A 14,670-nucleotide genomic window follows, 5' to 3' on the forward strand; every position below is an offset into this window, starting at 1 on the left:
AGACCAAAGGAAGCATGAAATGATGACCTTCATGAACTGTGACCTTCAGGTAAGGGTAAAGAAATGTGAGTCACGAATAGAACTAGATCAAATCTTTCTGACAGCATATGAGCCGTCTAGCCATGTCTACCACAAGCCTATTGATGTAGACAGCTTACCATTCCAGCTTGCTCTCAGTATATAGTACCCCTGCAAAAGCTACACAAGATCCTGAGTCTAGGTAATGTCTACAGACGTTGGGTAGTGATGTGATAAGGGGAACGTTCACAATCTATACTCTGCAGTGTCTCAACGGCTTTATTTTGATCCTTCCTACCAGGAAAATGTACAATATTGAGATGTAGATGTCTGCTTCATGTATACGTACGCACGTACATAGCCATGATAAGAAACTATGCAATCACTTCGGGTTTGCCATCGAAATTGCCAACAACGAGGATGGATTGTGTGTTAATGAGCATGTTATGGGTATGTTCTAATGGCAAATAAACGGTACTAAATCTATGAATCGTTCTACAGAGGCTAATCCATGCCATTAGTATACCGGTGATAATCTATCATATTGCAGATGGCAATGTCAATTATATTCATTTGTGATTTGGACTAGATAAAATTGATCTTGCCGTAGCTACAATATATAATCTTCAAGATTCATAATAATCAGGAACCATCACTGACCGTAAACCATCGATATGTTTTAGAATATATATGCCCAGCAACAACAGATTATATCATATTTGTACGTGTCCTACTGAGCTTTCAAGAGGAAGAACTGAATTACATGCGTGTGTTAAAGACTTCCCCACGGCAATGTCTCTGTAAAGATTCTTTCATACTAGATAAAGGAAACATTTCTAAGTGCAAAAGTGTTTTCTTTTCATGTGGACCAGACAAAAGATATGATACCCTACAGCAGTTCTTTCTTTTTTTTCTTTCTATCTTTCTTTCTTTGATAAAATCAATGGCTTTAAAACTGAGTCTTAGTTTATTTCCTTTTTCTGCATTTCTTTCGTCGTCTTCACTGTTACTTAGCTACATATGAGCTACGTACCACAAGACAATACGTTTACAATTGAATAAAACTCCAAATTGCCATGTACGATTGATGCCTTCATTACTTCCGTATCTTTGTAATTTCATCCAAAAGCCCATCAGAGATATTGGATTCCTCTAAGATCAGGACAGGTCAGACTGAGTCCATCACCAGAAGGGGGTATCATTATAAGTAATAGAGCAATTCTCCTTAATAGTATCTTCACAACCAACGTCGAACATTGACGTGGTTTTTATAATAACTTAAGAAACAAAGCATTTTGCATTAAGATGCTGCCAATTGAATATTCCATTTTGTTTTGATCTAAGAATAACTTTATGTTTTCATCCAAACAACTTACGTAAACTTATCACCAACGGTGAGGAAACTGGCAATTACAGAGTCTTGGTGACCCATGGGAATGCAGTATAAATCAATGTTCATTCAGATTTTGTATTGATTCGTAGAAAATCCCATCGCAATGGTGATGTAGCGGTCGATTGACGACACCTGGGCCCTGGAAGCCGCTGGCATTACAGCCTCGGTATATTTGAACATTAATCACTCAGCGTTCCTGCTGATTCGTCGTTAAATGAGAACCATGAACAACGAGGAGACAGATTCGTCTCTTTTCCCTGGATATGAAGTTCTGGCATCATTTGTTCCTTACCGCGATGTCGAGTTGATTTAGCGCCATTTTGGGCTACCCTTTTACGTTAAAAACCTTCCATCGTTTATCATGTCATAGATTCATTCACCTTATTCATGTAGCTTTCAAGTTGCTTCCTGGGGGGGGTATATATAATAGATATACATATTCAGAAAACTTAAGTAGACCTAGTGGCTAGAATTTATATTTCATTTTCTCCAGGTGCATAGAGAAGAAAGTATTATTGAACACGACTATCTTGAAATAGCAGCCATTGATATACTTGATTACTTCGCCTACGTGACAAATGAGTCTCCTCATTTCAGTCATTTTTATCATAATCAATAAAACTCTCGATTTCTTCTTCTTTGCCAGCAATTGATACAAAACAAAAAGCCATCATACATCTTAAGTTTTGGCACTTTTTTCCCATGTGGCCAATTTCTATGTCTGGAGTAAACGTAAATAAATCCTCAGCGCCACTGAAGTAACATAGTTGGTAAAAACATTTGACATGTTCGACGAAACAACCGTCCCTCTGGCTCCAAAAGCTAATCCCAAGTGAACATTAAGCAGCATAACGACGCTCTACTGGTAATAGAGGCAAGTCAGTGAACCCACTGGTGAAATGAGAAAACAGCTTAGGATCTCCATCTACTTTAGCGTTATGGCTCAGGTCATTGCTTCAAGTGGCCATCGACTCTACACAGGCTATATGTACATATGGCAGCAACGGACATCTTCAACGACCAGCTGGATTTCATGGCAGCTTTCTTTATTGCTCAGCAAAAATATTACATTTTAAGCTAACAACCAGACGAGTACAAATGTCGAGGATACAAAATGTATGTCGTCCAGTAAAAGCTGTCAATGAGAGATGCAAGAGTATCGATGACAAAGATACTTCAAGTGTTAACACGGCAAATATAATCACTAGTTACAAGAAATGTGTAAAAAAGTATAAAACATAAAGTTCATTTAAACAATAAATCTAACGGTCTAATACAATATCCATGGCTTCGCCGGCACAAAACTTTGACAAGGTGTGTGATTTTGTCTCGTATAGACACCATTCTATACCATGTTTTAAACACTGAATAAGATAAATGCGTATGGAACATCAGTGATACTTTCTATTCAAAGCTTACAACGTGACACGTAGGACTTAAGCCTAATAGATGTTAAATATGGACATTATGCACAGTGTGTTTGTTTTCTCACAATGGATATAAAAGAAAATGGCTTGCCAAACATATCCCTGGATTGGAGACGATAACACCCAGGAGACAACATATCTGTGCCAAAACCTTGGATAAGCCGCAAAGGACGAAGCAATGGCTATAAAATGCTCTGTACTGTATTATTACATCGATGTTATTGATGATGGCTGTATCAAAGTGTTAGTCACTTGGGAACGAAATCCTGATAACATTGAAATGCACGCCATTTGTATTGAACCAATTGCCCATTTTACCAGTCCAAAAGCACTGGAATCAATAGTTATGCCATCCATCACTAGGATACTACAGCATGGAATAAAACTTTATTTAAGATGGTGGTTTTTATGACTTTGCCGCAAACGCTATGTTGAGACATGGCTGGTGTCCGCTACATTTAAGTTATGTGCCACCAATACAAAAATGTTAGGGCAAACTTGGCCGACCGGCCTGGAAGCTTTGATATGCACTTTTTGAAAAAAATTAACATTTTCAAAATGTTTGAAATACGGTAGACCTATACAAGGATGCAACTATGGGAAAATGGGTAGAATCCAAGCACTTAATCATCAACATATTATCCGGTTTCGTGCCTATATTAATCAATATTGATCATATGAAATATGGGTGTCGACGCCCTTCAAGGTACTTTGCTCTTATTTATCTTAATCATCATGAAGTCATTGATCTACCATGCTCCGATAAACATGTTTCTATGATTGCTGAAGGCGCCACGCATGGCATTTTGTTTAAAATAGAAATCTATCATAATTTTCTTTTATTCAATTATATTGGCCACTAAAATCTTCTTTTGTGATCACTTAAGCATGATAACTTCCTCTTGTAATCCCCATAAAGGTGGATTTACGTCAGGTATGAAAAATGCTGTGATCTTTTAAGTAATTTGACGTCATGGTGTATTGACAACTTTATTGTTTCCATCACACTACCTCTCTCTTTAGCAATGGCTAGCCTCCACCAGACCCTCCTACGGGCGTATGGATCGTAGAATTCAGCAGAAAAAGGAACAATTAGCCAGTAGAGTCAGTCCACGGTGAAGATCACGGAGCCTTCCAATGAAACCCTGACAAATATTCTCGCTATATCCGCCGTAGTTTGTATGGTAGAGACTAAGCAATGGCGTCGTCTGTGATACGCCTGTAAGCACAATGCTCTAGTGAATCCAAACATTCAGTGAATCCAATACTTTGTTCAGGTCGGCTTCAATATCGTACACCAGAGGTCTCATAGGAGTTATTTGCATCCCGTGTTCTACATCGCCGTTATTACTTCAGTTCACTAACGGCATCGTGGAGGTGGGGTGGTCAGCAGTTTCCAGCATTAAGAGATGATGTGGTGTATATAAAACGTAGAGGTTATACATCGATCTGCTGCACTATCATCATAATCATAGACACAGTAATAACGCTACCCTTGACCTTTCATCTCTGACCTTGTAGGTTACAATCCCTTGATTACCACAATCAAAATGTGTTTGTCGGTCTATCATCATAATCCTATTATAAAGGTGTAGCTGCAAATGTACATTGGTCGCACAGCAATAATGCTACCCTTGACCTTTCACCTCTGACCTTGTAGGTTACAACCTCTTGATTACCAAAATCAAAGCGTGTTTGTTGGTCAATCGCTATTTCATCGACAACATAACGCACAGTATCTAGTACAGTATGCATATACAGTACATGTGGCTGTGCATCTCTTACAGGGAAACACATTCGTTCATCTAATACATACAGCTACATATGTATGACAAAGAAGATATTTTGTAGCGAGTCTTACAGCGATGACATGAACGACCCGTTAACCGTGCGAAAGCACATTTTTGACGGCCGAAAGATATTGGGTCTCCGGCGGTGAAATAAACATAATGCTCCATCCTCACCATTGCGATGGGATCTGCCTTTCAGAAGAGCCGATAAACAGGCCGGGTTGAGGTCAGGCAGGCGGATGGCTGGTTAGCTTCCCGGGGGATTCGGTTCTTAGGAAACAATCACGCGGTCAAGGGTGCTCAGCCGGCCGGAAAATTAGGGTTTCATCTCATATCTGCTGACGTGAATGCATCTTTTTGCTGATAAGGATAAAAGAAAAAGATCTGCAGTTCAACAGCGGTTGCGAAAAGTTAGTAGCAGATGTTATGCATACTCTCTGACAATGTGACGAACTGGTATCAAATAATTCTTATGCGTGATGACAGTCCACGTTTGGTTATGTGTGATAACAGTCCACGTTACAAAATATCTGAAAATGCGAACTTTTAAAGCACACTAACTTTTCATGTGCAAATCGTGTACCAGACCAACTTTAGCAAGATAAGAAATGCGACAATGTTGCGCCAGACTGGACTAAATGTTGAAGGATGTCTAGCTTAGTGAAGCATACTTCCATTCGGTTAAGCAACATCTATATTGGCCTTGCGTAAGAATGCTTCATGGATTTGGAAAGGTTACTCCACATGTGTGACGAATGCTGGTATTTCGACAAAATCCATGCCACGATTGCTAAGCATTTCGCATGAGACCCTTGTAATGTGTAAACGTAAAGAATTATTGTAGAACGGAAACGTTTAATGTAGAATAAATCCTCTACGGACATAACTTTGACGCACTTGGATCGAGGGAAATGGCATCTCCCACCGGCTGCTAAGTAAGACTCATCTGTTACTAACGTTTCCTAGGATTACAGGATGTTCTAGAAATTATATATCAAGTCACATGGAGTTGAAAGTCATGTGGAGTGGAAAGCCGAATGACTACCACATTACTTGAAATAAAGTGACACGGAAGTAGTGACTGATTTATTGAGCAAAACATTGAACAAAACGGCATTGAAGTAAACACTGAATTGCATGCCGAATTTTTCAATCTTTACACACAAAAATACTTCAGAATAAATGACACGATACTTTAAATATAAACAAGTCACAATCGTCATTAACGACATGTTTAAAAGTTGCTATGACATGAGAGTTACTGACAATCACATTGGAAGTAGGTTCTCTGCTCGACACTGTAAAGTCTGTGCCTAGTGAAGGAAATGTTGATGCACCGTGAAGCAGAATAATCATGACTTATGATTGTTAATGTTAGTTGACGCGTCTGACATAGAATGCATCCTGCCCAGACATAGCTATGGCGAACTTAGATCGAGAGAAAGGGGATTTCGCAAAGACTTCCAAGAAAGATTGATCTGTTACAAATATTTCACAGGATTATAGGATGTTCCAGAAATTATCTTATGACGTCACTGTACGCTGAAGGCCGTGTAAAGAGGCTGAATGACTTCCATATCACTTGACATAAAGTATTACGGAAGTCTGTGCTTAATGTAGGAGACTTTAATGCTCGTTTCGAAGCGACAGTGAAGCATAATAATCATGACTTATGATTCTTAAGCCGACGCGTCTAACATAGAATGCATCCTGTCCAGTCATAGCCATGACGCACTTGAATCGAGCAAGGATGTTTTATATAGATAAAACCTCCTTGGATCGAGGGAAAGGGCATCTCGCAAAGACTTCCAAGAAATCATCAACTGTCACAAATAGAATGTTCACGGAAATATCTATGAAGTCACATGAAGTTGAAGGCCGTGTCTGACTACCATATCATTAGAAAGTATATTAGTAAGGTTGGAATAAAGTGACTCTAAAGTGATGTAGGAAATGAAGGTTTAGATATAAAATCTGAAATGTGTGTGTGTGTGTGTGTGTGTGTGTGTGTGTGTGTGTGTGTGTGTGTGTGTGTGTGTGTGTGTGTGTGTGTGAAGAGAGCTTTCTAAACGGTCGTCATCGGTAGTCCATGAGTTTAATCTAAATTCTTCAAACTAAATCATGTAGGCTTGGTTAGTACCATTCAACGTCTGAACAGAAAAATATACATTATTCAGATGAGTTCACGTATAAAACATTGCATTCCACTAACCGACCCACCAATGAATCTATAACCTACTCTTCTACTGATGGAGCAATTCCAGATTGCTTCAAATATTCGAGAGGCCATCTGATTGATGAAAATTGAATTTTGCCCTGATTGTTGGCGTAATTGCTGTAGGCCATTAGCACCTCTGTTCTGATAGACCCATATGACGACTACCAGACAGACTGAATAGTGTACTTTATCTGTGTCACCTCTGGAATTGAAAAGTCACAAACCAATTTATACGCGGCCCATACATTGAGACAACATCATTCCACATTTGTACATATATATAGAGTCACCTTGAGAGGAATTAAATTTTGGACCATGTTTTATTGTCTATCTAAAGCCATTTTCCGATGTACTGTAAGTGGGAACGTAATCCAAGACTGAAATTATAAGTGGCACACGAGATGTATGTAGTCAGAAAAAAAACTTCGGTTATCTACCTGAAAGCTATCAATGTGTGTACATGGTAACAACTAAGATTTGCCTGACAAATCCCAGTATCCATTTGTGCTGCGGACAAAGATGTTCTGGTGAAGATGATCTAAGAGATTCCCCTGAGATCCAAGTATAAATGTCTGTGTATTCTCAATTGACTACAATTCTGGATACCTGAATCTTACATTCATTGTACACGCGGAAGTGCGTCTTGTTACTGACACTTAATGGATTCAGAATATGCATTGTCAAGTAAAGTTCACGCTGTTCATTATTTCCTCATTAAAAACAAGAAAAAGTTGATGATTTAATCAAACAAAGTCTAACAATGAGGTACATCATCCCATAATACGGTGTTGTTTATTCATTTATTCACTATACACAGTTTAATGTATGACGGAACAAGTGTTCCTCATCTGAACACTGTATTTTGTATTAAATATTATGTTATACAAATGCAGTCCCAAACAGATGTGAAGATGTTAAGATGTCTTTTATTGGTTTGCCGCAGTTGAACAAACTGAATTAAAAACCAATGCACAAAAAAGTTTGAGCCTTTCAATCCAGTCAACTTACAAATCATCCCATACGTATTCAAAATCCGATGCATATGCAGATGATAGACAATATCATTTCTCAAAATATGTTGTTAAAATATACATATATGGCGCAGAATATAATACTAGTAACCATACTGGTTTATCAATCTCGTCAGATAAGGTATCGGAGAGTCACCATATCTCTGTGTGTTTGCCTAAGGGATGTTGAGTTTATCATGTCCATTTCTCGGCAGCCAGTGTTCAATTTCAGAGGCGCGTAGAGATCTAGCAAACTTCATACATAGTCTCTCGCGCCTTTCAGACAGGGTAGTGAGACCTAGGTGTGTCAGATAGATGTACTTAGAGTGAGAAGATCTTTAGGCAATTGCAAAAAGGTCCGAGGTTACCAGGTTAAATGAGTGACTAAGAAGAATCAGGTCTCACTGCGAAGGGATGCGGTCAGGTCATGGTGTCGGCATTTCGCCCTGGATCGCCAAGCAGGTGACAAATACGCGTTAAACGAAGTAAATCATTAGCTCCGACTGGGTGTTGCTTTCTGGTTCAACCTTTCCCCAGCTGTCGCACCTTCGCTGTTACACGAATGTCAAGTTTGAACGGATTGATGAATGATGATAGATGGTTGTTTGCCGTTTTGCCGAGACCCATTACCAGTTCTACCTGCTGTTACCCCAGGTCCAGGCTCCAGCATGTCTGGCTGTGTGAGTAACAGCTATTTAAGGCTTGGCCTACCACAAGGAAAAACACAGCACAACGGTTATCACACAGGGAGAGTTCACGTAGCCTCCCAGAAGATTTACCGATAGCAGTATCTAAAGACAGTATCAAAAGCGTAAAAGCAGTATACAAGTGGCCAAATGGATACTGCTTTAGCCTAACCCAGGATAAAATACAACACAACGGTAGTCATATGAGGATGGTTCACGTAATCTCCGAGAATATTTACCGGTGGTATCAGTGTCAAGACAGTATCAAAAGCACAAAAGCAGTATACAAGTGGCCAAATGGATACTGCTTTTGCCCTTTTTATTGTATTTGCCACCGGTAAATCTGCTTGGAGATTAGGGTTCACGGTGTTTCTCATCAAGAGCCCACAGTTTCGTTTAGAACAAAACTTCGGTCTGTAAGCTTATGGCAAAACGATGAGATTATTGGGAGAGTAAAGAGGAACATTTACTACTAGCTACTGTGTTGGCTAGAAATTACATCCAGATCCATACTTGCCAATAGGATTACACGGTTCTTCGAAAGCTATGATGTATGCATGTATTCTCAGCATATACGGCTATTGCTGGAACCCCCGTGTGGTGCAATTAGCGCAGTGTTCTGCAGATCAGTCGTTTGATCTGTATCACATCAGTCATGTATTGGGAACAGGTATTAGAACCAAGCAGTAATTAGACGATAGCGCCTCTCGATAAGGCGGTTTCGAAACTATGGTTGAACTTTTATGACTTTCACATCGATCGACGGGATGAACTGACGTTATCTTTCTTTTTTGTGAAACATAAAGGTGATAGATTCACCAAAGGAATGAATGATATCTCCTCATCGACGTGACTCTTCTGGCAGCTGAGATAACCTAGTTGATGCAGAGGTAATGAGAGAAATATTCTTATCGATGATAGCGAAGGATTTTTGCACACTGCAACAGCTTTATTCAGAGAGTTGGACACCTTGTGGCATGGCCGGCTACTGCTCAACAATACCATTCACCCAACAATGGATCGAGTACCGTCCAGTGAAGCACAACGTTATGTCGGTCAAATATTTTCAAATGTGTGCATCTTTTCCATTATATAGGAAGAATCTAGAAGCTCGCTATAAGATGATTGTTAACTTTAAGATAATGGGTGGATAGCTCCCTTGCCCCATCATTACCATTACGCCAGTCGTCAATGTCTTCGTTGATGCCAGCATCAAAATGAACATTCAAACATAGAGCTACTTTGTCCCACCATTACCATCATGTCAGTCATCATTTTCTTTATTGATGTCATTTTGAAAAGATATATTCAAACTCAAACGGAACACGACAGAATATTCTGTTGTTAACTCCATCAGTTGCATTGTATTTCATTCTTATATTTCTACGTTTGGGGGAGTTTGGCAAGGATATTCCAAAAACAATGACCAATAGAAACGCGTTCATCATTGACTTCATTTGTCCATCCGAATGTGGAATTTTTACGCATTCTCTGGTGATTTTGATAGTTGTAACTCCTTATCTTAAGAATGATAGTACAGTTGGTAAGAGACGTAAAATACAAGATACAAAGTAGTCTGACGAACGACCACCTTGATGATCCGATAGCTTGCTGATATGTAATTATAAGAAACAGGCGGAGGATTACATAGGGTGCAAGCTGATCGCAATCGTTACAATTACTGCCTCTGCCATAGATGTGTGTTTGTAAATCAATGGGAAGTTGTACATACAGGATCCCAGTATCTAATTAGATGGCTGTAATACCCTGGTGTCTGTAAAGTGATTGAACCCGGTAACACGGCATCGGCTTATGCTGCTCAAAAGGTCAATCTCGTTGGCTGCTGATTTAGCTGAACACGCTCATTACCTTCGTGGGGGCAATAGCAAATATGTATATGGTTCAAAGCCGTCGGCAAGACTAAGGTTCTTTTAGCTTATTAAACATCTGGTCTCTACGTGTATTCAGATGGTCTTCTCAGCCACCGAAGGGCTTGAAAACTGTCATAAATCTTCGCAGGTGAAGGAAACCCAAGAGTATGCTCATACATCTCGGAGTTACTCGCGGTCATGTATGTGGTATTTGCGCGTATTCATAAATCTTGGCTCCTCAAGACAACCCAAGAGTATTCCAATGCCCACATATTTCGGAGTTACTTGTGGTCGTATATTAAGTAACGTAAGTGTATCTGATCAAATGCCATGGTTCAGTGTGCCATGTACATATGCATCCATCAGGTGTTGTCACATGGTCAGCACTCGTGGTTGTGATATTTATGAGATGGTCATAGTATTTCTTAAGAAGGGAGGCAGATATTATCTATCTTTGTGGAGGTTACAGGTAGAAGTATGTAGGTCATACCTCAACGATGATAATGCCATATTTCAGAGGATAGAGGTCTCCATGGCTCCTGATGTAGGTCCCCAAGGAATCTGCAAACCAAATGTTGTGTTGCCTTAAGTCTTCCGCAAGATACACAAAAAGAATGTTTTTCTTTGCTAGTCCTGCAAAGTTACCACAATGATGAGATTCTACAATCAATACCGGCAGCCTGGCAACATTTGCATTGTTCTTCTTTACTTCTAAAATGGATTTCACAAAAGGCACTGAGTTACGGAGAAGTTTCTTCTCTGATTAAAAAAAAAACTCTCATTAAAACTCCGGTTACCGGATATGTCATTAAGGTTTCCGTTTTCAAGGACGTGTATGCTTCCTTTCAGTCGCTTGTTTAATGGGCTTGATCGATCTTAATTACTCGCTATCTTCAGATTTTTTCCACTAGAAGCGAGTGCCGGTGGATTGGAAGACACCGGATCGATTCCACGTCAAAATTAACGGCATCATCTCAAGTTGCAGACGAGACGAAATGCGAACAGCCGTCTTACAAAATAAAGCTTAATGAATCATTCATAGGAAAATGATCCACACAGCTTTCCAGAGGGAGTAGCATTCCGTTCAATAGCCTACACAATTGGGAGCCCATATAGTTCATCTTAACAGAACGATTCTATTGAGACTTAAGAGACTTATGTTCAACCCCGTAGTGGCTTACCCGAATGCTTCCGAATGGTGGGGCAAATAAAAACTTTGCTGCTTTTCCCTAAATGGTCACAAAGGTGAGTCACAGTGGAGATATTTCAAGCTTTAGGGCAAGGTTTACTGCTGATACTGCACCCGACGCACGCACAAGGTTGGATTCTGTTCTCCAAACTCCATACATCTTCATTTTATTCTCCCTGCAGCTTTGTAGACGGCGTTCTTTCTCACATATTACGCCAATTACGGGGTGAAATTTGCAAAACAATGGGGAAAACCCTGGGCCATGAACAATCAGTTTTTGTGAAATATATTGTTGATAAGAAATCACCATAGATGCGGATTTTATGCGACCATTCATTGATGATATAAGTACAAGAGTTTACAAGTGAAGATTATATGACATTTACTTCTTGTCATTATTTAGTCTTTCTGTAGTTATCAATGGTACTAGATATGCTTTAATTACCATGAGAAAAGCGTAGCCGGTGTACTGCACAATCATCGTGTAGAATATCTGCGTAACATTTTAAAAAGGACAAACTCTAATTTTACCAGCTCGTGAACGCAACCTAATGTAGGTGTGAGGACATGAGCGGTAATTTACCGAGAAATTGTTAGTAGACGCTTAGTCTACTCTCAATGAGCTTCTATTTTAGATGGTCATTATCCGCTCGAAATTGCATCCAGACGATATTTCCATGATACGGACACTTAAGGAATACTTAAGAGTAAAAGTAAATCGTTCTTAGTGCTCTTCTTAAGTGTTGAAGAACAACTCAAACTTGTGTTACGTTCGGTCTGGAGATGGCTATGATTGCCACTGTGACACTAGGGGTTACTGCAACCGTTTTCAATCACATGTGCTTCCTAAGTGTGATTGTTTTCAGGTCAGATCGGGAGTGCTGAGAGGAGTGATAGTCTCATTACATTCCTCTGCAGGCCCGCTCTTCCAGCCTGAGATAAATCTTACTCCCTGACCCGCATAACGCAAATGAGGGTCTGGCAAATGACGATACGGCAGAATGAATAGTTCGCATTTTCTTTTATGTCCCTCCTTATTCCACTAGGAAATGCTGGTAGACTGAAATATAGAGAAGGGGCAAGTTACTATAATCCCCTGTTGAATGGGAAGCCCTCAGACACTGTTAAATGACATTGAAGTTGTAGTAGGCAAAAGAGCTGTCTTTATCTGGTCCCACGCAGATATGCATTTGGGGCGATCAAGGAAAGTAATACCCTTGACCCTACAGGCTATCTCAGGCTATTTTCTCTAATTACCCTTTGGAATACGTTTGACTGCAAATGTCTAAAAGTTTTAGAGGTTTAAAAGTTCGCTAGAAGTTAATGTCTGGAGGTTAATGTCTTAGAATCGCCTTTGCAAAGTCTTCCATCGTTAGGTATTACACAGAGGTATGCATCAAATTCCCGTTTTCCGTCTCAGAATCAAGCAGCAGCAAGTGATAATGTCTTAACTGGTAGATAGATCTTTAAGATCAAAGACCACAAAGAGGCTTCACTACAATCATTGATCTTTATTCAGGTTTGTTCATTTTAAGTGCATCTGTCAGCTTCAACTGTAGGATTAGTTCCAGGGATTCAAAAACATTGGCTTCTATGGTCTTCCTCTTCATTGGAGAAGGTGCCGTCAGTGTGAGGGGAACGGTGCGCGTGGTCGGAACTGAATGTAGTTGGCTGCATCTTTAGCAGTAGCCGGTTGGTGAAGCGCTTGAGTCTCTCCCTTATAGTTTGCTAAACGTCACGACCTGTGCTCCGATGCTACCCCGGGCTGGAAGATGCAGATTCAGCCGCAAACGGCCTTAATATATACTCGAGATCTGTGTGGACCTTTAAGTATTTACATGATATATCTTATGACATTTCTTGCGAACTTTGTTCATGACGCTTCTCATGTGAGCATTTTGGCACCATGGTCACACTGTACCTGTAGACTTGATCATTTGGGTGACCTGAATACAGTACTAGTCAGTACTTGGTGCCTGCTTATTTATATGCGTCATGTGGGCGTTTGTTCAATCCATCACCTGGTGCGGACTACTTTCTTTGTTTGAAAAGAGGGCTGGCTCTTAATTCTTGCTCCTTGATTGGCCTTAATCTGGACTCCTGCTCCATTGCCGACGGTGTGTTTGACTATTTGTCCTTCACTAGGGATTGCCCTATATATCACACACACTACAATCCTTGGTCGTTATATAGCAGCTGTTTGTAAGTTCAAAACGTCTTGTATCGTCTGCCGGCCAATCGTCTAACTTGTTGCAGAAGGTCACATTCTCTCTCTTGACAGTCACATACCATTAAGATTCACTGCGCAAAACTATAGGTTGTACATACCGACGATGAAGCAATGCAGTGGGAACAGGGTATTTTCTTGGTCGATCTATTTCACAGTCTACGCTCGTGTTGTTTTCAACTCGGCTCTTACAGACCATGGTGTAAAGTCAAACCGTCATCTCTTAGTAGACATCTGGACGGAATGCCTATCAGTCTTATTTTCTGGTGCAACCCATCATACTAGCTGGGAGCTGAGTTCTCCACTGCAAAATGATTTGATGTCAGACTGTGACTTCGGAGCCAGTGGCTTTCCTCCTTGGCATTCTATACAGTTGTTTTCACATTCACGTTTTGGCAAAGTTTCAAAGCCCGATGGCGTCTACGAGTATGTGAAGTGGTGTAAAAGCATACTCAGTTTACAACCTAAAGTAGACGAGGCAAGGGCAGCACATTTACTTGACATAGTTGAGATTCAAAACTCACTCTAATGGCCCATTTACAGTCATTTTACAACTGTAGTGCCATTATTTTTACTTTGTTAGTCTACCCGTAGAACTCTCTACGTTTTAAATGGGATCCTTCAGTCTGCTTGTTATTCGGTTCTTTCACAATCGTTGCCACAAAAAAAAATGAAAAATGGCGTCCGTACTGGGACAGCACTACTCGCATACAGAGTGGACTAAATCAGTCCGTTTTAAATTCATGTGGTAGCTCTGCTGTCCAAACAGTACTCAAATGTTACGGTAAATGTATAACAAGCCACCAGATGGCTTATTTCCAAACTTTTGTCATTCGCCATT

Source organism: Branchiostoma lanceolatum, chromosome 1 (assembly GCF_035083965.1).
Source record: "Branchiostoma lanceolatum isolate klBraLanc5 chromosome 1, klBraLanc5.hap2, whole genome shotgun sequence".
Lineage (NCBI taxonomy): Eukaryota > Metazoa > Chordata > Leptocardii > Amphioxiformes > Branchiostomatidae > Branchiostoma > Branchiostoma lanceolatum.